Source organism: Dendrobates tinctorius, unplaced genomic scaffold (assembly GCF_039654945.1).
Source record: "Dendrobates tinctorius isolate UK_male_01 unplaced genomic scaffold, ASM3965494v1 ptg000103l, whole genome shotgun sequence".
NCBI classification, from domain to species: Eukaryota; Metazoa; Chordata; class Amphibia; order Anura; family Dendrobatidae; genus Dendrobates; species Dendrobates tinctorius.
In genome coordinates this window covers 43,193,628-43,217,664 of record NW_027361771.1, presented here as the reverse complement: position 1 = coordinate 43,217,664, position 24,037 = coordinate 43,193,628, and the positions used below count along the sequence as shown (strand labels likewise).

Below are 24,037 nucleotides of genomic sequence, written 5' to 3'. Positions count from 1 at the left end.
CTGTTTACCCCTTTATATCTTCCTGCCCTGTCACTCAATAATATATTGCAGCAACATTGCATTTCAAAAGGTTAAACAACATTTAATTTTTAAAAAAGCAAATAAAATAAACTACAGTTCCTATTTTTTCCTCCAGGCACCAAAGCTTCCCTATTTTTTAAGAGGTACAAGCATGTGATTGTTGCAGCTAATAAGTGGCTGGGTTAAAGCTGTCATGAATTTAATGTCATAATGTCATGAGATATAATGCTCCACAACTTTTGTTTCCACTTCCAGTTCCAGCTAGGAACTTGCAGCTCTCTGGCACCCCCTTACCCTGAGGTCAGTCAGGAAACTGCACCTAGGATAAGTAGTAGTCGGAAAAGCTACCTTGTCATGTACTGGTTATCGGGCATTCTGCAGTGAGGGCGGTATGTATATCACCAGCCCCAGGCAGGGAATATACACATGAACCTCCGATCCGTCACTGTCAGGGTTCCCTGAAACCACCAGGAAGCTATGCTGCCACCAGTTCCTCGTTTAATACTAACGACTATATCGGGTCAGGAACCCACCCATAGGTAGCGTAATTTGGCGCGGAGTACGTGACGGTTCATTCGTAGAGCAAGAAGAACGAACCTAGTAAATGTAAAAGTTTTACTCCAGAAAAAATAGGCAGTGTTTACAAAAATACAAAAGATATTACAAAGGAGACAAAATACAGTATGTACAGACAGTTACCAATAAAATGAATTAGAATAAGAAAGTTACTCTATCTCAGTCACAGACATGACGTGTCGATAAAGGGGAGGAGAACCTTCCCAAGGAAAATGGTTCATCAGCACAGCGTGGATGTTAACTGATTCTCCAGGCATCTGACACCTCCTCAATTGAGCGTCAGCTTTATGATTTGCCCAAAATCAAGGGACTCCTCCCTTGCTAATTTCACTTGGTGGGCTGTGTTAGAGGACGTACGCCCCTTTTGAAAAGTTATTAAACCTCCTATCTTTCCATATCTTTGGCTGGGGGGCTCACAGGGTGATGACAGGGGCATTACCTTTTCCCCTGCGTTGTGCCCATTCTTTTGAAACCAAATATGACATGTCTACGGGTTACTGGGGGGCAGAAACTGTTTCCTCGGTTTCTGATGGCCGTACCAGCTGCAAAACGTTGCCGTGTGAAGCCATAATTATACGGATTCTGGAAATATATTTTTCCTGTCTCTAGGATTATTGTGTGTTATTAAATTCGACCTGGAATAGACAAATCGTGGAGGGAAAAACTGCATTTAACTGGCTAGGGGTAATAAAAGTGACCATACTGCCGGAGGGGGAGTGGATAGAATTTCACAGAGGCAGAAGGGGGGGCTGCAGCTGCAAGGGGGGGGGAATCGCTTTTGAGCTCATCTTTCACAAACCAATGAGAAAAAAGCAACAGGTAGCTCTGGATGAGTACTTAGGATATTGGGAAATAACTCATATTTTCCTGACAAACCCCTTTAATGTGAACTATAGAAAAATAGTTTGCATAATGCAACAGGCACACCATAATTTATGGGAGCTTATACAGCTCACTAAAGGCGCTACCAGCCAAGAAATGGGGAAACTTTGAACCGTTTAGATGTTACGATTAATTTAGACTGTGGTATCTAAGTGTTTATTCAGACAAGAAACAGTATTTGTAAAGGCAGGCAACTCGTACACCTGTCTGCCATGAGCATAGTCCCGCAGATCTAGACGCGGACCAAGTCATGTCCGTAACATGAAGATGTGACAGGCCCGATAATTTAAACAATAACAAGCCTAATAAACTTATAGTACAAAAGTACTGCAATGCATTATAGAAGTGATCGCAGGATCAATATTCATAGAAAAGACAAAAATTGTCTATTCATATACAATTGATGACTTTTGAGAAATTAAAGTAAGAACTCCGGCTCCTCATTTTGAGTTTCAGGGGTTGTGGGGAGGAGGGTTGGAGAACTGGTGGTTATGAGTGTTGATGTATGATTGGTGTGATTGAAGGCTTTTTTTGTTGTTGTTGGTGCTCAGGTTTTTCTGATACATTTACTGCTGTGACTGTTGTCATAAATATTACAATTAAAGGGAATCTGTCACCCCTTTTTTAAGATATCATATAATGATATCATTCAATTGTGTGTCACATAAGGATTCTCTTAGTACTTTTGCTTCCCCCTGACCCCGCACCTTTCATGCATAAATACATTTTTTATATCGGTTCAGATTTATGTAAACTGCCGCTGGGCGGGGCTTATTCACCTGCTCACCCCCTTACCTGTTTTGCTCTACGCATTTCTTCTTGTGTAGAGCAAGACAGGGAGGGTGGAGCAGTTGATTAAGCCCCGCCCATCGGACCTGACAGCGGCAGTTTACATAAATCTGAGAGTATGTGCACACGGTGCGGATTCTGCTGCTGATCCGCAGCGTTTCTGCAGCTGCGGGTCCGCAGCAGATTTAGGTGCGTTGTACAGTACCATTGTCTTCAATGGTAAACTGGAAAACGCTGTGCACATGCTGCAGATTTTTCCGCGCGCTTTTGCTGAGGTTTACAATCCGCAGCATGTCAATTCTTTTGTGCAGAAACGCTGCGGTTTCACCCCTCATCCATTATGAGGTGTGAAACCGCAGGGCAAAACTGCAGGCAAATCCGCAGATAAACCACAGAACTTTAGTCCTGCGGATTTATCTGTGGATTTTACTACAAAATCCGCAGAGCGAAAAAAAGTCCGTGTGCACATACCCTGAACCGATATAAAAAAGGTATTTATGCATGAAAGGTGCGGGGTCAGGGGGAAGCAAAAGTACTAAGAGAATCCTTATGTGACATAGTTATTAAGGTTGAAGGGAGACTTTAAGTCCATCTAGTTCAACCCATATCCTATCCTAACTTGCCCTAACATGTTGATACAGAGGAAGGCAAAAAAACCCATGTGGCAATCAGTAAGCTTCACATTGGGGAAAAAAATTCCTTCCCGACTCCACATACGGCAATCAGACTAGCTCCCTAGATCAACGCAATATCAAGGAAACTAGTGTATATACCCTGTAATATTATACTTTTCAAGAAAGGCATCCAGTCCCTTCTTAAATCTTAGTAGGGAATCACTCATTACAACATCATATGGCAGAGAGTTCCATAGTCTCACTGCTCTTACAGTAAAGAATCCACGTCTGTGAGTATGCTTAAACCTTCTTTCCTCCAGACGTAGAGGATGCCCCCTTGTCCCCATCACAGGTCTAAGAGTAAAAAGATCATTAGAAAGGTCTTTGTATTGTCCCCGCATATATTTATACATTGTAATAAGATCACCCCTAAGCCTTCGATTTTCCAAACTAAATAACCCCAAGTGTAATAACCTGTCTTGGTATTGCAGACCCCCTAGTTCCCTAATAACCTTGGTCGCTCTTCTCTGCACCCGCTCCAGTTCAGCTATGTCTTTCTTATACACCGGAGACCAGAACTGTACACAATATTCTAAGTGTGGTCGCACTAGTGACTTATATATAAGTAAAATTATGTTCTCCTCACGAGCATCTATGCCTCTTTTACTGCATCCCATTATTTTATTTGCCTTTGCAGCAGCTGCCTGACACTGGCCACTAAATGTGAGTTTGTCGTCCACCCATACACCCAGGTCCTTCTCAGTGACAGTTTTGCCCAGTGTTTTACAATTAAGCACATAATCTTGTTTGTTCTACCCAAGTGCATGACCTTACATTTATCCCCACTAAAGCTCATTTGCCATTTATCAGCCCAAGCTTCTAGTTTACATAAATCCTCATGTAATATAAAATTGTCCTCCTCTGTATTGATTACCCTGCAGAGTTTAGTGTCATCTGCAAATATTGAAATTCTACTCTCTATGCCCTCTACGAGGTCATTAATATGTTAAAAAGAAGCGTGCCCAAAACTGACCCCTGTGGTACCCCACTGCTAACTGTGACCCAGTCCGAGTGTGCTCCATTAAAAAACACCCTTTGTTTCCTATCCCTGAGCCAGCTCTTAACCCACCTACACATATTTTCCCCTATCTCCATTGTTCTCATTTTATGTATCAACCTTTTGTGTGGCACCGTATCAAAAGCTTTTGAAAAGTCCATGTACACCACGTCCACTGCATTCCCTTGGTTCAGTCCGGAACTTACCTCTTCATAAAAGCTTATCAGATTAGTCTGACAGGAACGGTCAATTGTAAACCCATGTTGATATTGGGTCATGAGGTTATTCTTCTCCAGATACTCCAGTATAGTATCTCTTAGAAAACACTCCAGGATTTTACCCACAGTTGAGGTTAAACTTACTGGCCTATAATTTCCAAGTTCAGTTTTTGTCCCCTTTTTGAATATTGGCACAACATTTGCTATACGCCAGTCCTGAGGTACAGACCCTGTTATTATGGGATCGTTAAAGATTAAAAATAATGGTCTATCTATGACTGTGCTTAATTCCTGCAGTACTCGGGGGTGTATCCCATCCGGGCCCGGGGATTTGTCAATTTTAGTGATTTTTAGATGCCGCTGTACTTCCTGCTGGGTTAAGCAGGTGACATTTAATGGAGAATTTTTATCCCTGATCATGTTATCCGTCATGGGATTTTCTTGTGTAAATACTGTTGAAAAAAAAGTCATTTAGCATATTGGCTTTTTACTCATCCTCATCCACCATTTCACCCAGACTATTTTTAAGGGGACCAACACTATCATTTTTTAGTTTCTTACTATTTATGCAGTTAAAGAATATTTTGGGATTATTTTTACTTTCTCTGGCAATGAGTTTCTCTGTCTCAATCTCTGCTGTCTTGATTTGCTTTTTACAGAATTTATTTAGGCTGTGTTCACACACAGCTTTTTTTAGCGTTTTTTTTTAGCGGTTTTGACTATAAAACCGCTATAAAACCGCTAAAAATAAGCTTCCCATTAGTTTCTAAGCATTTTGCACTTTTTGTGCATATTGATGCGCCTTTTACCGCGAAAAAAACGCATTGCGGTAAAAAACACAGCATGCTCATTAATTTTGCGGATTTTTCCGCGTTTCTGGCTTGTTCAATGCGTTTTGAAAATGTGCCGGAAAAAAAACGCATCAAAACCGAGCAAAAACCGCGACGAAAACGCACAGAAAACGCGAAGACAAAAAAGGCGCGGTTTCTGGAAAGGGAGTCAAGTTTTTGAGCAGAAATTTTCTGCTACGTGTGCACTTAGCCTAAATCTTCTGTATTTAGTTAATGCCTCATCACTACCTACTTGCTTTAATTCTCTAAATGCTTTATTTGTATCTCTTATTGCGCCCCCTACAGCTCTATTTAGCCATAGTGGTTTCCTCCTATTTCTAGCATGTTTATTCCCATACGGTATATATTGTGCACAGGTCCTATTCAGGATGCTAATAAACGTCTCCCATTTTCTTTGTGTATTTTTATGTCTCAGGATATCGTCCCAGCTAATTGCACCAAGATCATCTCTCATCCGTTGGAAATTTGCTTTCCTGAAGTTTAGTGTCCTTGTAACCCCTCTACTACACATCTTATTAAAGGATACATGAAAACTTATTAATTTGTGATCACTATTACCCAAGTGACCCCCAACCCTTACATTTGATATGCGGTCTGGCCTGTTGGATAATATTAGGTCTAGCAGTGCCCCCCCTCTTGTTGGGTCCTGAACCAGTTGTGAAAGGTAATTGTCTCTCATAGTTGTCAAAAACCTATTACCTTTGCTGTGACACACAATTGAAGGATATCATTATATGATATCTCCAAAAAGGGGTGACAGATTCCCTTTAAATGCTCTTTTATTGCTCTCAAAGTTTAACTAGTATTTTTTGATTATACCTATTGCTTTAATATGACTTCTTGTTAAAGGGAACCTGTCAGCTGATTCATGCTGACCAAACCACAGGCACCATGAATCAGATCCTGGCTAGAGATGAGAGGACCCGTAGAACTTTGGGTTCTGGTCCCCTTACCAAACTTTAGTCCACATAGGTGATAACTTATACATCAATGGTGGTAAGACTAATGGAGTCCCCACCAATCACCAGAGCAGGGCACTTGTATCCCTGTTTAAATAGAGGGGTAGGTACAGTGGCGGATTATAATGAGGTCAATCTGGGCGGTAGCCCAGGGCCCAGTGGTGTGGGGGGGGGCCCACCAGCCCTGTGAATTGACCTCATCATAATCCGCCACTGGGTAGATGTGCATGCTCGACCACCATCCCCATAGAGAAAAACTGGAGCGCAGATTGTGCCCCTCCATTCAAAACGGGATAAAGTGCCTTATTATGTAGATAGCTTGAGATCTGAGCGGTTGAACCTCCAAGGATCTATAAGTAATCACCTATTCTTTTCACTGGATTACCCCTTTAATTACTTTTTCAAAAAATATTTTCTAACTCTTAAGTTAAAAGTAATTGCCCCCACAAACCTAATATCTTCATCACTCAACCACCACAACCCCTTTGTATACCAGACCAATGCCCAAACCCCATAACCTCACTCTCCAACATCACTGAAGGGGAGCTTAATCGTCTCTTCTCCAAATCGCACTTCACAACCTGTGCACTCGACCCCATCCCACCTCCTCTCCAACCTCACCACCACACTTATCCCATTCCTAACCCACCTCTTCAACCTATCACTAACGTCCGGTACCTTCCCTTCTGCTTTCAAGCATGCCACAATCACGCCTATCCTTAAAAAGCCAACCCTCGACCCAACTGCTATGTCCAGCTATCGCCCAATATCATTGCTTCCATTCGCTTCCAAACTCCTGGAACAGCACGTCCACGCTGAACTTTCCTCCCACCTCTCATCTTACTTGCTCTTTGACAATCTACAATCTGGTTTCCGCCCCCACCACTCCACTGAGACAGCCCTGACCAAAATTACTAATGACCTACTTACAGCCAAATCAAATGGACAATACTCTATACTCCTGCTTCTAGACCTGTCCTCTGCATTTGACACAGTTGACCACTGCCTCCTACTACAGATCCTCTCCTCCTTCGGCATCAAAGGCCTTGCCCTATCCTGGATCTCCTCATACCTTTCCAACCACACATTCAGCGTCTCCCACTCCCACACTACCTCCTCATCCCACCCCCTCTCTGTTGGAGTCCCCCAAGGCTCTGTTTTAGGACCCCTACTCTTCTCAATCTATACACTTGGTCTGGGGCAACTCAAAGTCCCACGGATTCCACTACCACCTTTATGCTGATGACACTCAGATCTACCTCTCTGGCCCAGACGTCACCTCTCTGCTGTCCAGAATCCCAGAGTGTCTATCAGCCATATCCTCCTTCTTCTCCTCCCGCTTCCTCAAACTCAATGTAGACAAATCTGAACTCATCATCTTTCCTCCATCTCACAGATCTTCCTTACCCGACCTAGCTATAACAATTAATGATATCACACTTTCCCCTGTACCAGAAGTCCGCTGCCTCTGAGTAACCTTTGACTCTGCCCTGTCCTTCAAACCGCACATCCAAGCTCTTTCTACCTCCTGTCGCCTCCAGCTCAAAAATATTTCCAGAATCTGTCCTTTCCTCAACCCTCAGTCTACTAAAATGCTTGTGCATGCCCTCATCATCTCCCGCCTAGACTACTGCAACATCCTTTTCTGTGGTCTCCCTGCTAATACCCTCGCACCTCTCCAGTCCATCCTTAACTCTGCCGCCCGACAAATTCATCTCTCTCCTCGCTACTCCTCCACTTCTCCCATCTGCAAATCTCTTCACTGGCTCCCATTCCTACAGCGCATCCAGTTCAAATTACTAATACTGACCTACAAGGCCATCTATAACCTGTCTCCCCCATATGTCTCTGAACTAATCTCCCGATACCTTCCCTCACGTAATCTCCGGCCCTCCACACTTATTCTCTCCTCACGCAACCGCCTCCAAGACTTCTCCCGAATAGCCCCTATTCTCTGGAATTTTTTGCCCCAACAAGTCCGACTATCGACCACATTTGGATCCTTCAGACGGAACCTGAAAACGCACCTCTTCAAGAAAGCCTACAGCCTGCAATGACCCCGCTACCTCTTTCTCTCTCACCACTACCGGTGATATCACCTCAACCAACACCGGAAGTGCTGCAACCCACCAACCTACTGTCTCCTTCCCCACCATCCTGTAGTATGTAAGCCCGAAAGGGCAGGGTCCTCTCTCCCCTCTGTATCAGTCTGTCATTGTTAGTTTGTTTACTGTAAGTGATATCTGTAATTTGTATGTAACCCCTTTTCATGTACAGCACCATGGAATCAATGGTGCTATATAAATAAATAATAATAATAATAATAATAATAATAATAATAGTAATAATAATAAAATAATAATAATAACAACAACAAGGGGGGCCATGCTAAACACAGACAAAACCCTCTGATACCTGGAAAGATTTCACATTGCTTTGGGGTCATTTAGGCCATGGTCTTATTTGCAGAATTGCTCCATTTCTCACTGACACAAACGTTCAGATCATGGGCTCCTCACTAGACATTCTCCAACAGAATTTAATAGTAGGATGCCCTAAAAAGTTCTGCCTTTGCCTCATAAGTCTGTAAAACATTTCGCCAAAAACCTTGATGAATGACCACGTTTATGTTCCTCTTAATTTGTGCTCTTATTTTAATGGTGAGAATACTGACTCCAACCATATCTGAGGTAGAGAGAAAGGTCTGCATGTTCTTCAGATAAATCAGATAATTTAGATTCTTTTCTGCTCTTTTTCGAGAGAAATAACTATAATTAATAAACGAAAAACTCTTATTAAAGATACATTGATAATTACTTTTAATAATATATTTACGCTCATGCTATGTAAAAGAAAAAAAACTTAAGATTTTTCAAAATGGCTGCCGTCACATTACTGGACACAAAAACTGTCTTAAACACACAGCAGGAGGGTTTATGTGAGTAGAGAAAGCTCTCCTGGGTTTTCTGGTCATTAGATTTGAGGAGAGACAGGAGGGAATGCATCTATATAAACAAAAGAAGCTAGGACGGAAGCTATGAGGCGTGAGGAGGCCAGACGAGATGAAAGCTCAGGGAGATGAGTTGACATCTCCCAGCCTGAGTCTAATCCCGTCCCTCCTCTCACTCCACACTTGACCTAGCTACCTGTGCTTCAGCCAAAATATTATACACGCGTTTCGTCCTGTCTCTACTCATTGCTAAAGGCCAGAGAAAAGAGCGATTTCTCTATTCACACACCTTGTCCTGTCCTGCTGAGTGTTTAGGACAGGTTTTGCATTCAGTAATGTGAAAGCAGCCATTTTGAAAAACGTTGCAATTGCTCCCTAGACAAGAAAAGCGTAAATAAATAAAGTATGTATCAATTTATTTAGAATAATGTATTTGTTTTATTTATTAAGTTTAATTATTTCCTAGAAAACCCCTTTAAAGAATATGTCCAGTCAGCTGCCATGATTTCCAGTTCAATCATCATTGAGTTAGTAAAGATGTCCATACTCCTTCAATAACTGTTGGCTAAACACTCCTTTAATTTATATTTTTTTCATCCTGTATGATCAGTTCAGACAACATGCATGTGTTTGAAAGAAGAATGGGGAAACCTCTGTCAGTGGCTTATCTCCTGTGGCACAACAGATCGGGCATAGAGAAATCCAACTTACCTGATTCTTCTTTCCTCTTGGAGAGTCAGGAACCCATACACATTAGATGCTTAGTAGGGATGAGCGAATAGCTATGAATAACTCCTTATCCGAATAGCTATAGCGCTTACCGAATAGTTTCTCGGGACCTGGATACCTGGAGCGCTCCCGATAATCAGCTGTTGAACGCTGCAGCTGCATGTGTCGCGGCTGTGTCACAGTCACAACACATACATGGAGAGCCTGTTTGTTATCCGAAACTATTCAATAGCTGAAGAGCCCTGCGCTGCCCGGGCATAGTAACTAACTGTGCATAGTTATAACAAATTATAATTATCCTCCATCCGTAGTATAGCAGTATTAGTAATGTCAGAGAACAGCAGTACTAGTAATGTCAGAGTACAGTAGTATAGTAGTACTAGCAATGTCAGAGTACGGCAGTATAGCAGTACTAGTAATGGCAGCGTACAGTAGTATAGTAGTACTAGTAATGTCAGTGTACAGCAGTATAGCAGTACTAGCAATGTCAGAGTACGGCAGTATAGCAGTACTAGTAATGTCAGCGTACAGTAGTATAGCAGTACTAGTAATGTCAGTGTACAGCAGTATAGCAGTACTAGTAATGTCAGAGTACAGTAGTATAGCAGTACTAGTAATGTCAGAGTACAGTAGTATAGTAGTACTAGCAATGTCAGAGTACAGCAGTATAGCAGTACTAGTAATGTCAGCGTACAGTAGTATAGTAGTACTAGTAATGTCAGTGTACAGCAGTATAGCAGTACTAGCAATGTCAGAGTACGGCAGTATAGCAGTACTAGTAATGTCAGCGTACAGTGGTATAGCAGTACTAGTAATGTCAGTGTACAGCAGTATAGCAGTACTAGTAATGTCAGAGTACAGTAGTATAGCAGTACTAGTAATGTCAGAGTACAGTAGTATAGCAGTACTAGTAATGTCAGAGTACGGCAGTATAGTAGTACTAGCAATGTCAGAGTACGGCAGTATAGCAGTACTAGTAATGTCAGAGTACGGCAGTATAGCAGTACTAGTAATGTCAGCGTACAGTAGTATAGCAGTACTAGTAATGTCAGAGTACAGCAGTATAGCAGTACTAGTAATGTCAGAGTACGGCAGTATAGCAGTACTAGCAATGTCAGAGTACGGCAGTATAGCAGTACTAGTAATGTCAGAGTACGGCAGTATAGCAGTACTAGCAATGTCAGAGTACGGCAGTATAGCAGTACTAGTAATGTCAGAGTACGGCAGTATAGCAGTACTAGTAATGTCAGAGTACGGCAGTATAGCAGTACTAGTAATGTCAGAGTACATTAGTATAGTAGTACTAGCAATGTCAGAGTACGGCAGTATAGCAGTACTAGTAATGTCAGAGTACAGTAGTATAGTAGTACTAGCAATGTCAGAGTACGGCAGTATAGCTGTACTAGTAATGTCAGAGTACAGTAGTATAGCAGTACTAGCAATGTCAGAGTACGGCAGTATAGCAGTACTAGTAATGTCAGAGTACAGTAGTATAGTAGTACTAGCAATGTCAGAGTACGGCAGTATAGCAGTACTAGTAATGTCAGAGTACGGCAGTATAGTAGTACTAGCAATGTCAGAGTACGGCAGTATAGCAGTACTAGTAATGTCAGAGTACGGCAGTATAGCAGTACTAGTAATGTCAGAGTACATTAGTATAGTAGTACTAGCAATGTCAGAGTACGGCAGTATAGCAGTACTAGTAATGTCAGAGTACAGTAGTATAGTAGTACTAGCAATGTCAGAGTACGGCAGTATAGCAGTACTAGTAATGTCAGAGTACAGTAGTATAGTAGTACTAGCAATGTCAGAGTACGGCAGTATAGCAGTACTAGTAATGTCAGAGTACGGTAGTATAGTAGTACTAGCAATGTCAGAGTACAGCAGTATAGCAGTACTAGCAATGTCAGAGTACGGCAGTACAGCAGTACTAGTAATGTCAGAGTACAGTAGTATAGTAGTACTAGCAATGTCAGAGTACGGTAGTATAGCAGTACTAGTAATGTCAGCGTACAGTAGTATAGTAGTACTAGCAATGTCAGAGTACGGCAGTATAGCAGTACTAGTAATGTCAGAGTACGGTAGTATAGTAGTACTAGCAATGTCAGAGTACAGTAGTATAGTAGTACTAGTAATGTCAGAGTACGGCAGTATAGCAGTACTAGCAATGTCAGAGGACGGCAGTATAGCAGTACTAGTAATGTCAGAGTACAGTAGTATAGTAGTACTAGCAATGTCAGAGTACAGTAGTATAGCAGTACTAGTAATGTCAGAGTACAGTACTATAGTAGTACTAGTAATGTGAGACTACAGTAGTATAGTAGTACTAGTAATGTCAGAGTACAGTAGTATAGTAGTACTAGTAATGTCAGAGTACAGTAGTATAGTAGTACTAGCAATGTCAGAGTACGGCAGTATAGCAGTACTAGTAATGTCAGAGTACAGTAGTATAGTAGTACTAGCAATGTCAGAGTACGGCAGTATAGCAATACTAGTAATGTCAGAGTACGGCAGTATAGCAATACTAGTAATGTCAGAGTACGGCAGTATAGCAGTACTAGTAATGTCAGAGTACGGCAGTATAGCAGTACTAGCAATGTCAGAGTACAGCAGTATAGCAGTACTAGCAATGTCAGAGTACAGCAGTATAGCAGTACTAGCAATGTCAGAGTACGGCAGTATAGCAGTACTAGTAATGTCAGAGTACAGTAGTATAGCAGTACTAGCAATGTCAGAGTACAGTAATATAGCAGTACTAGTAATGTCAGCGTACAGCAGTATAGCAGTACTAGTAATGTCAGAGTACGGCAGTATAGCAGTACTAGCAATGTCAGAGTACAGCAGTATAGCAGTACTAGCAATGTCAGAGTACAGCAGTATAGCAGTACTAGCAATGTCAGAGTACGGCAGTATAGCAGTACTAGTAATGTCAGAGTACGGCAGTATAGCAGTACTAGTAATGTCAGTGTACAGCAGTATAGTAGTACTAGTAATGTCAGAGTACAGCAGTATAGTAGTACTAGCAATGTCAGAGTACAGCAGTATAGCAGTACTAGTAATGTCAGAGTACGGCAGTATAGCAGTACTAGTAATGTCAGAGTACGGCATAATAGCAGTACTAGTAATGTCAGAGTACGGAAGTATAGTAGTACTAGCAATGTCAGAGTACGGCATAATAGCAGTACTAGCAATGTCAGAGTACGGAAGTATAGCAGTACTAGCAATGTCAGAGTACGGCAGTATAGCAGTACTAGCAATGTCAGAGTACGGTAGTATAGTAGTACTAGCAATGTCAGAGTACAGCAGTATAGCAGTACTAGCAATGTCAGAGTACAGCAGTATAGCAGTACTAGTAATGTCAGCGTACAGTAGTATAGTAGTACTAGCAATGTCAGAGTACGGCAGTATAGCAGTACTAGCAATGTCAGAGTACGGCAGTATAGCAGTACTAGCAATGTCAGGGTACAGCAGTATAGCAGTACTAGCAATGTCAGAGTACGGCAGTATAGCAGTACTAGCAATGTCAGAGTACAGTAGTATAGCAGTACTAGCAATGTCAGAGTACGGCAGTATATCAGTACTAGTAATGTCAGAGTACGGTACTAGCAATGTCAGAGTACAGCAGTATAGCAGTACTAGCAATGTCAGAGTACGGCAGTATAGCAGTACTAGTAATGTCAGAGTACAGTAGTATAGCAGTACTAGCAATGTCAGAGTACAGCAGTATAGCAGTACTAGTAATGTCAGAGTACAGCAGTATAGCAGTACTAGTAATGTCAGAGTACAGCAGTATAGCAGTACTAGTAATGTCAGAGTACAGTAGTATAGTAGTACTAGCAATGTCAGAGTACGGCAGTATAGCAGTACTAGTAATGTCAGAGTACGGCAGTATAGCAGTACTAGTAATGTCAGAGTACAGTAGTATAGTAGTACTAGCAATGTCAGAGTACGGCAGTATAGCAGTACTAGTAATGTCAGAGTACAGTAGTATAGCAGTACTAGTAATGTCAGAGTACAGTAGTATAGCAGTACTAGTAATGTCAGAGTACAGTAGTATAGTAGTACTAGCAATGTCAGAGTACAGCAGTATAGCAGTACTAGTAATGTCAGTGTACAGCAGTATAGCAGTACTAGTAATGTCAGTGTACAGTAGTATAGCAGTACTAGTAATGTCAGAGTACAGGAGTATAGCAGTACTAGCAATGTCAGAGTACGGTAGTATAGCAGTACTAGTAATGTCAGAGTACAGTAGTATAGCAGTACTAGCAATGTCAGAGTACGGCAGAATAGCAGTACTAGCAATGTCAGAGTACAGTAGTATAGTAGTACTAGCAATGTCAGAGTACAGCAGTATAGCAGTACTAGCAATGTCAGAGTACAGCAGTATAGCAGTACTAGTAATGTCAGAGTACAGCAGTATAGCAGTACTAGTAATGTCAGAGTACGGCAGTATAGCAGTACTAGTAATGTCAGAGTACATTAGTATAGCAGTACTAGTAATGTCAGAGTACGGCAGTATAGCAGTACTAGTAATGTCAGAGTACGGCAGTATAGTAGTACTAGCAATGTCAGAGTACGGCAGTATAGCAGTACTAGTAATGTCAGAGTACAGTAGTATAGCAGTACTAGCAATGTCAGAGTACGGCAGTATAGCAGTACTAGTAATGTCAGAGTACAGTAGTATAGTAGTACTAGCAATGTCAGAGTACGGCAGTATAGCAGTACTAGTAATGTCAGAGTACGGCAGTATAGCAGTACTAGCAATGTCAGAGTACGGCAGTATAGCAGTACTAGTAATGTCAGAGTACGGCAGTATAGCAGTACTAGCAATGTCAGAGTACGGTAGTATAGCAGTACTAGTAATGTCAGAGTACGGTAGTATAGTAGTTCTAGCAATGTCAGAGTACGGCAGAATAGCAGTACTAGTAATGTCAGAGTACGGCAGTATAGTAGTACTAGCAATGTCAGAGTACGGCAGTATAGCAGTACTAGTAATGTCAGCGTACAGTAGTATAGTAGTACTAGCAATGTCAGAGTACGGCAGTATAACAGTACTAGTAATGTCAGAGTACAGTAGTATAGTAGTACTAGCAATGTCAGAGTACGGCAGTATAACAGTACTAGTAATGTCAGAGTACAGTAGTATAGCAGTACTAGTAATGTCAGAGTACAGTAGAATAGTAGTACTAGTAATGTCAGAGTACAGTAGTATAGCAGTACTAGCAATGTCAGAGTACGGCAGTATAGCAGTACTAGTAATGTCAGAGTACAGTACTATAGTAGTACTAGCAATGTCAGAGTACGGCAGTATAGCAGTACTAGTAATGTCAGAGTACAGTAGTATAGTAGTACTAGTAATGTCAGAGTACAGCAGTATAGCAGTACTAGCAATGTCAGAGTACAGTAGTATAGTAGTACTAGCAATGTCAGAGTACAGCAGTATAGCAGTACTAGTAATGTCAGTGTACAGCAGTATAGCAGTACTAGTAATGTCAGTGTACAGCAGTATAGCAGTACTAGTAATGTCAGAGTACAGTAGTATAGTAGTACTAGCAATGTCAGAGTACGGCAGTATAGCAGTACTAGTAATGTCAGAGTACAGTAGTATAGTAGTACTAGCAATGTCAGAGTACAGCAGTATAGTAGTAATAGTAATGTCAGTGTACAGTAGTATAACAGTACTAGTAATGTCAGTGTACAGCAGTATAGCAGTACTAGTAATGTCAGAGTACAGCAGTATAGCAGTACTAGTAATGTCAGACTACAGTAGTATAGTAGTACTAGCAATGTCAGAGTTTGGCAGTATAGCAGTACTAGTAATGTCAGCGTACAGTAGTATAGTAGTACTAGCAATGTCAGAGTACGGCAGTATAGCAGTACTAGTAATGTCAGAGTACAGTAGTATAGTAGTACTAGCAATGTCAGAGTACGGCAGTATAGCAGTACTAGTAATGTCAGAGTACAGTAGTATAGTAGTACTAGCAATGTCAGAGTACGGCAGTATAGCAGTACTAGTAATGTCAGAGTACAGTAGTATAGTAGTACTAGCAATGTCAGAGTACGGCAGTATAGCAGTACTAGTAATGTCAGAGTACAGTAGTATAGTAGTACTAGCAATGTCAGAGTTTGGCAGTATAGCAGTACTAGTAATGTCAGCGTACAGTAGTATAGTAGTACTAGCAATGTCAGAGTACGGCAGTATAGCAGTACTAGTAATGTCAGAGTACAGTAGTATAGTAGTACTAGCAATGTCAGAGTACGGCAGTATAGCAGTACTAGTAATGTAGAGTACAGTAGTATAGTAGTACTAGCAATGTCAGAGTACGGCAGTATAGCAGTACTAGTAATGTCAGAGTACAGTAGTATAGTAGTACTAGCAATGTCAGAGTACGGCAGTATAGCAGTACTAGTAATGTCAGAGTACAGTAGTATAGTAGTACTAGCAATGTCAGAGTACGGCAGTATAGCAGTACTAGTAATGTCAGTGTACAGCAGTATAGCAGTACTAGTAATGTCAGTGTACAGCAGTATAGCAGTACTAGTAATGTCAGCGTACAGTAGCATAGCAGTACTAGTAATGTCAGTACAGCAGTATAGCAGTACTAGCAATGTCAGTGTACAGCAGTACAACATTACTAGCAATGTCAGAGTACAGCAGTATAGCAGTACTAGTAATGTCAGTGTACAGCAGTATAGCAGTACTAGTAATGTCAGTGCACAGCAGTATAGTAGTACTAGTAATGTCAGAGCACAGCAGTATTGTAGAATTAGTAATGTCAGAGTACAGCAGTATAACAGTACTAGTAATGTCAGTGTACAGCACTACAACAGTACTAGCAATGTCAGAGTACAGCAGTATAGTAGTACTAGTAATGTCAGAGTACAGCAGTATAGTAGTACTAGTAATGTCAGAGTACAGCAGTATAACAGTACTAGTAATGTCAGAGTACAGCAGTATAGCAGTACTAGTAATGTCAGTGTACAGCAGTACAACAGTACTAGCAATGTCAGAGTACAGCAGTATAACAGTACTAGTAATGTCAGCGTACATCAGTATAGTAGTACTAGTAATGTCAGTGTACAGCAGTATAGCAGTACTAGTAATGTCAGTGCACAGCAGTATAGTAGTACTAGTAATTTCAGAGCACAGCAGTATAGTAGAATTAGTAATGTCAGTGTACAGCAGTATAGCAGTACTAGTAATGTCAGTACAGTAGTATAGCAGTACTAGTAATGTCAGTGTACAGTAGAATAGTAGTAATGTCAGAGTACAGTAGTATAGTAGCACTAGTAATGTCAGTGTACAGTAGTATAGTAGTAATGTCAGAGTACAGTAGTATAGTAGCACTAGTAATGTCAGTGTACAGTAGTATAGTGGTACTAGTAATGTCAGCATACAGTAGTATAGCAGTACTAGCAATGTCAGATTACAGTATTATAGTAGTACTAGTAATGTCAGAGTACAGCAGTATAACAGTACTAGTAATGTCAGAGTACAGTAGTACCAGCAATGTCAGTGTACAGCAGAATAACAGTACTAGTAATGTCAGTGTACAGCAGTATAGTAGTACTAGTAATGTCAGTGTACAGTAGCAAAGCAGTACTAGTAATGTCAGTGTACAGTAGTATAGATGTACTGGTAATGTCAGTGTACAGTAGTATAGCAGTACTAGTAATGACAGTGTACAGTAGTATAGCGGTACTAGTAATGTCAGTATACAGTAGTATAGCAGTACTAGTAATGTCAGGGTACATTAGTACTAGCAATGTCAGTGTACAGCAGTATAGCAGTACTAGTAATGACAGAGTACAGTAGTATAGATGTACGGGTAATGTCAGTGTACAGTAGTATAGTAGTAGTAGTAATGTCAGAGTACAGTAGTATAGTAGTACTAGTAATGTCAGACTACAGTAGTATAGCAGTACTAGTAATGTCAGTGTACAGCAGTATAACAGTACTAGTAATGACAGAGTACAGCAGTATAACAGTACTAGTAATGTCAGTACAGTAGTATAGCAGTACTAGTAATGTCAGTGTACAGTAGTAAAGCAGTACTAGTAATGTCCGTGTACAGTAGTATAGATGTACTGGTAATGTCAGTGTACAGTAGTATAGTAGTAGTAGTAATGTCAGAGTACAGTAGTATAGTAGTACTAGTAATGTCAGACTACAGTAGTATAGCAGTACCAGTAATGTCAGTGTACAGCAGTATAACAGTACTAGTAATGACAGAGTACAGCAGTATAACAGTACTAGTAATGTCAGTACAGTAGTATAGCAGTACTAGTAATGTCAGTGTACAGCAGTATAACAGTACTAGTAATGACAGAGTACAGCAGTATAACAGTACTAGTAATGTCAGTGTACAGTAGTATAGCAGTACTAGTAATGTCAGTGTACAGCAGTATAGCAGTACTAGTAATGTCAGAGTACAGTAGTATAGTAGTACTAGTAATGTCAGAGTACAGCAGTATAGTAGTACTAGTAATGTCAGTGTACAGTAGTATAACAGTACTAGTAATGTCAGAGTACAGCAGTATAGCAGTACTAGTAATGTCAGAGTACAGCAGTATAGCAGTACTAGTAATGTCACAGTACAGTAGTATAACAGTACTAGTAATGTCAGTGTACAGCAGTATAGTAGTACTAGTAATGTCAGTGTACAGTAGTATAACAGTACTAGTAATGTCAGAGTACAGCAGTATAGCAGTACTAGTAATGTCAGAGTACAGTAGTATAGTAGTACTAGTAATGTCAGAGTACAGCAGAATAGCAGTACTAGTAATGTCAGAGTACAGTAGTATAGTAGTACTAGTAATGTCGGAGTACAGCAGTATAACAGTACTAGTAATGTCAGAGTACAGTAGTATAGTAGTACTAGTAATGTCAGTGTACAGTAGTATAGCAGTACTAGTAATGTCAGAGTTCAGTAGTATAGTAGTACTAGTAATGTCAGAGTACAGTAGTATAGTAGTACTAGTAATGTCAGCGTACAGCAGTATAGCAGTACTAGTAATGTCAGTGTACAGCAGTATAACAGTACTAGTAATGTCAGTGTACAGTAGTATAGTAGTACTAGTAATGTCAGAGTACAGCAGTATAGTAGTACTAGTAATGTCAGAGTACAGCAGAATAGTAGTACTAGTAATGTCAGAGTACAGCAGTATAGTAGTAATGTCAGTGTACAGTAGTATAGCAGAACTAGTAATGTCAGAGTACAGCAGTATAGTAGTACTAGTAATGTCAGTGTACAGTAGTATAGTAGTACTAGTAATGTCAGTGTACAGCAGTATAGTAGTACTAGTAATGTCAGAGTACAGTAGTATAGCAGTACTAGTAATGTCAGTGTACAACAGTATAGTAGTACTAGTAATGTCAGTGTACAGCAGTAGAGCAGTAAAAGTAATATCAATGTACAGCAGTATAGTAGTACTAGTAATGTCAGTGTACAGCAGTATAGTAGTACTAGTAATGTCAGAATACAGTAGTATAGTAGTACTAGTATTGTCAGTGTACAGCAGTATAGTAGTACTAGTAATGTCAGCGTACAGCAGTACAACAGTACTAGCAATGTCAGAGTACAGCAGTATAACAGTACCAGTAATGTCAGTGTACAGCAGTACAACAGTACTAGCAATGTCAGAGTACAGCAGTATAACAGTACTAGTAATGTCAGTGTACAGTAGTATAGTAGTACTAGTAATGTCAGTGTACAGCAGTATAGCAGTACTAGTAATGTCAGAGTTCAGTAGTACTAGAAATGTCAGTGTACAGCAGTATAACAGTACTAGTAATGTCAGTGTACAGTAGTATAGCAGTACTAGTAATGTCAGATTACAGTAGTATAGCAGTACTAGTAATGTCAGAGTACAGTAGTATAGCAGTACAAGTAATGTCAGAGTACAGCAGTATAGCAGTACTAGTAATGTCAGTACAGCAGTATAGCAGTACTAGTAATGTCAGTACAGCAGTATAACAGTACTAGTAATGTCAGAGTACAGTAGTATAGTAGTACTAGTAATGTCAGTGTACAGCAGTATAGCAGTACTAGTAATGTCAGAGTACAGCAGTATAGCAGTACTAGTAATGTCAGAGCACAGCATTATAACAGTACTAGTAATGTCAGAGTACAGTAGTATAGTAGTACTAGTAATGTCAGAGTACAGCAGTATAGCAGTACTAGTAATGTAAGAGTACAGTTGTATAGCAGAACTAGTAATGTCAGAGTACAGTAGCACAGTAGTACTAGCAATGTCAGTGTACAGCAGTACAGCAGTAACAGTACTAGTAATGTCAGAGTACAGTAGTATAGTAGTACTAGTAATGTCAGTGCACAATATAGCAGTACTAGTAATGTCAGTGTACAGCAGTATAGCAGTACTAGTAACGTCAGAGTACAGTAGTACTAGCAATGTCAGTGTACAGCAGTATAGCAGTACTAGTAATGTCAGAGTACAGTAGTATAGCAGTACTAATAATGTCAGAGTACAGCAGTATAGCAGTACTAGTAATGTCAGTGTACAGTAGTATAGTAGTACTAGTAATGTCAGAGTACAGCAGTATAGCAGTACTAGTAATGTCAGTGTAAAGCAGTATAGCAGTACTAATAATGTCAGAGTACAGCAGTATAGCAGTACTAGTAATGTCAGAGTACGGCAGTATACCAGTACAAGTAATGTCAGAGTACAGTAGTATAGCAGTACTAGTAATGACAGAGTACAGCAGTATAACAGCACTACTAACGTCAGCGTACAGCAGTACAGCAGCACTAGTAACGTCAGCGTACAGCAGTATAGCAGTACTAGTAACGTCAGCGTACAGCAGTATAACAGTACTAGTAATGTCAGAGTACAGTAGTATAGCAGTACTAGTAATGTCAGAGTACAGCAGCATAACAGTACTAGTAATGTCAGAGTACAGTAGTGTAACAGTACTAGTAATGTCAGTGTACAGCAGTATAGTAGTACTAGTAATGTCATAGCACAGCAGTATAACAGTACTAGTAATGTCAGTGTACAGTAGTATAGCAGTACTAGTCATGTCAGAGTACAGCAGTATAACAGTACTAGTAATGTCAGTGTACAGCAGTATAGTAGTACTAGTAATGTCAGAGTACAGCAGTATAACAGTACTAGTAATGTCAGCGTACAGCAGTATAGTAGTACTAGTAATGTCAGAGTACAGTAGTATAGCAGTACTAGTAATGTCAGTGTACAGCAATATAACAGTACTAGTAATGTCAGTGTACAGCAGTATAGTAGTACTAGTAATGTCAGCGTACAGCAGTATAGTAGTACTAGTAATGTTAATGTACAGCAGTATAACAGTACTAGTAATGTTAGTGTACAGCAGTATAGTAGTACTAGTAATGTCAGTGTACAGTAGTATAACAGTACTAGTAATGTCAGTGTACAGCAGTATAGCAGTACTAGTAATGTCAGTGTACAGCAGTATAGCAGTACTAGTAATGTCAGAGGACAGCAGTATAACAGTACTAGTAATGTCAGAGTACAGTAGTATAGCAGTACTAGTAATGACAGAGTACAGCAGTATAACAGTACTAGTAATGTCAGAGTACAGCAGTATAGCAGTACTAGTAATGTCAGTGTACAGCAGTATAGCAGTACTAGTAATGTCAGAGTACAGCAGTATAACAGTACTAGTAATGTCAGTGTACAGCAGTATAACAGTACTAGTATTGTCAGAGTACAGCAGTATAGCAGTACTAGTAATGTCAGAGTACAGCAGTATAACAGTACTAGTAATGTCAGCGTACAGCAGTATAGCAGTACTAGTAATGTCAGCGTACAGCAGTATAGCAGTACTAGTAATGTCAGCGTACAGCAGTATAGCAGTACTAGTAATGTCAGTGTACAGCAGTATAGCAGTACTAGTAATGTCAGTGTACAGCAGAATAGCAGTACTAGTAATGTCAGAGGACAGCAGTATAACAGTACTAGTAATGTCAGAGTACAGTAGTATAGCAGTACTAGTAATGACAGAGTACAGCAGTATAACAGTACTAGTAATGTCAGAGTACAGCAGTATAGCAGTGCTAGTAATGTCAGTGTACACCAATATAGCAGTACTAGTAATGTCAGAGTACAGCAGTATAACAGTACTAGTAATGTCAGTGTACAGCAGTATAACAGTACTAGTATTGTCAGAGTACAGCAGTATAGCAGTATTAGTAATGTCAGAGTACAGCAGTATAACAGTACTAGTAATGTCAGCGTACAGCAGTATAGCAGTACTAGTAATGTCAGCGTACAGCAGTATAGCAGTACTAGTAATGTCAGCGTACAGCAGTACTAGTAATGTCAGCGTACAGCAGTATAGCAGTACTAGTAATGTCAGTGTACAGCAGTATAGCAGTACTAGTAATGTCAGTGTACAGCAGTACTAGTATTGTCAGAGTACAGCAGTATAGCAGTACTAGTAATGTCAGAGTACAGCAGTATAACAGTACTAGTAATGTCAGAGTACAGCAGTATAACAGTACTAGTAATGTCAGTGTACAGCAGTATAGCAGTACTAGTAATGTCAGAGTACAGCAGTATAACAGTACTAGTAATGTCAGCGTACAGCAGTATAGCAGTACTAGTAATGTCAGCGTACAGCAGTATAGCAGTACTAGTAATGTCAGCGTACAGCAGTATAGCAGTACTAGTAATGTCAGCGTACAGCAGTATAACAGTACTAGTAATGTCAGCATACAGCAGTATAGCAGTACTAGTAATGTCAGCGTACAGCAGTATAGCAGTACTAGTAATGTCAGGGTACAGCAGTATAGCAGTACTAGTAATGTCAGCGTACAGCAGTATAGCAGTACTAGTAATGTCAGCGTATAGCAGTACTAGTAATGTCAGCGTACAGCAGTATAGCAGTAGTAGTAATGTCAGAGTATAGCAGTATAGCAGTACTAGTAATGTCAGCGTACAGCAGTATAGCAGTACTAATAATGTCAGCGTACAGCAGTATAGCAGTGCTAGTAATGTCAGTGTACAGCACTATAACAGTACTAGTAATGTCAGAGTACAGTAGTATAGCAGTACTAGTAATGTCAGAGTACAGCAGCATAACAGTACTAGTAATGTTAGAGTACAGTAGTATAACAGTACTAGTAATGTCAGTGTACAGCGGTATAGTAGTACTAGTAATGTCAGAGTACAGTAGTATAGTAGTACTATGGTATTATGTAGTTACTGTAGTTATTATGTAGTTATGTAGTAGGTACTAGTAGTATTATGGGCAGCACGGTGGCTCAGTGGTTAGAATCCCACCTAGGACAACATCTGCAAGGAGTTTGTATGTTCTCCCCGTGTTTGCGTGGGTTTCCTCCGGGTACTCCGGTTTCCTCCCACACACCAAAGACATACTGATAGGGAATTTAGATTGTGAGCCCCATCGGGGACAGTGATGAAAATGTGTGCAAACTGTAAAGCGCTGCGGAATATGTTAGCGCTATATAAAGATTATTATTTATTATTACTAGTAATGTCACAGTACAGTAGTATAGTAGTACTAGTAATGTCAGAGTACAGCAGTATAGCAGTACTAGCAATGTCAGAGTACGGCAGCATAGCAGTACTAGTAATGTCAGAGTACAGTAGTATAGTAGTACTAGCAATGTCAGAGTACAGTAGTATAGCAGTACTAGTAATGTCAGAGTACAGTAGTATAGTAGTACTAGTAATATCAGAGTACAGCAGTATAGCAGTACTAGCAATGTCAGAGTACGGCAGTATAGCAGTACTAGTAATGTCAGAGTACAGTAGTATAGTAGTACTAGCAATGTCAGAGTACAGTAGTATAGCAGTACTAGTAATGTCAGAGTACAGTAGTATAGTAGTACTAGCAATGTCAGAGTACAGCAGTATAGCAGTACTAGCAATGTCAGAGTACGGCAGTATAGCAGCACTAGTAATGTCAGAGTACAGTAGTATAGTAGTACTAGTAATGTCAGCGTACAGTAGTATAGTAGTACTAGCAATGTCAGAGTACGGCAGTATAGCAGTACTAGTAATGTCAGCGTACAGTAGTATAGTAGTACTAGCAATGTCAGAGTACGGCAGTATAGCAGTACTAGTAATGTCAGCGTACAGTAGTATAGTAGTACTAGCAATGTCAGAGTACGGCAGTATAGCAGTACTAGTAATGTCAGAGTACAGCAGTATAGTAGTACTAGCAATGTCAGAGAACGGCAGTATAGCAGTACTAGTAATGTCAGAGTACAGCAGTATAGCAGTACTAGCAATGTCAGAGTACAGCAGTATAGTAGTAATAGTAATGTCAGTGTACAGTAGTATAACAGTACTAGTAATGTCAGTGTATAGCAGTACTAGTAATGTCAGAGTACAGTAGTATAGTAGTACTAGCAATGTCAGAGT

At 40.3% G+C, this 24,037-nt stretch overlaps 1 protein-coding gene across 1 annotated transcript in view; it reads right to left on the bottom strand.

Moving 5' to 3' along the window:
* The window catches only part of LOC141100105 (uncharacterized), a 145,399-nt gene that overhangs the window by 16,184 nt on the left and 105,178 nt on the right, over positions 1-24,037 (bottom strand). The window lies entirely within an intron of this gene.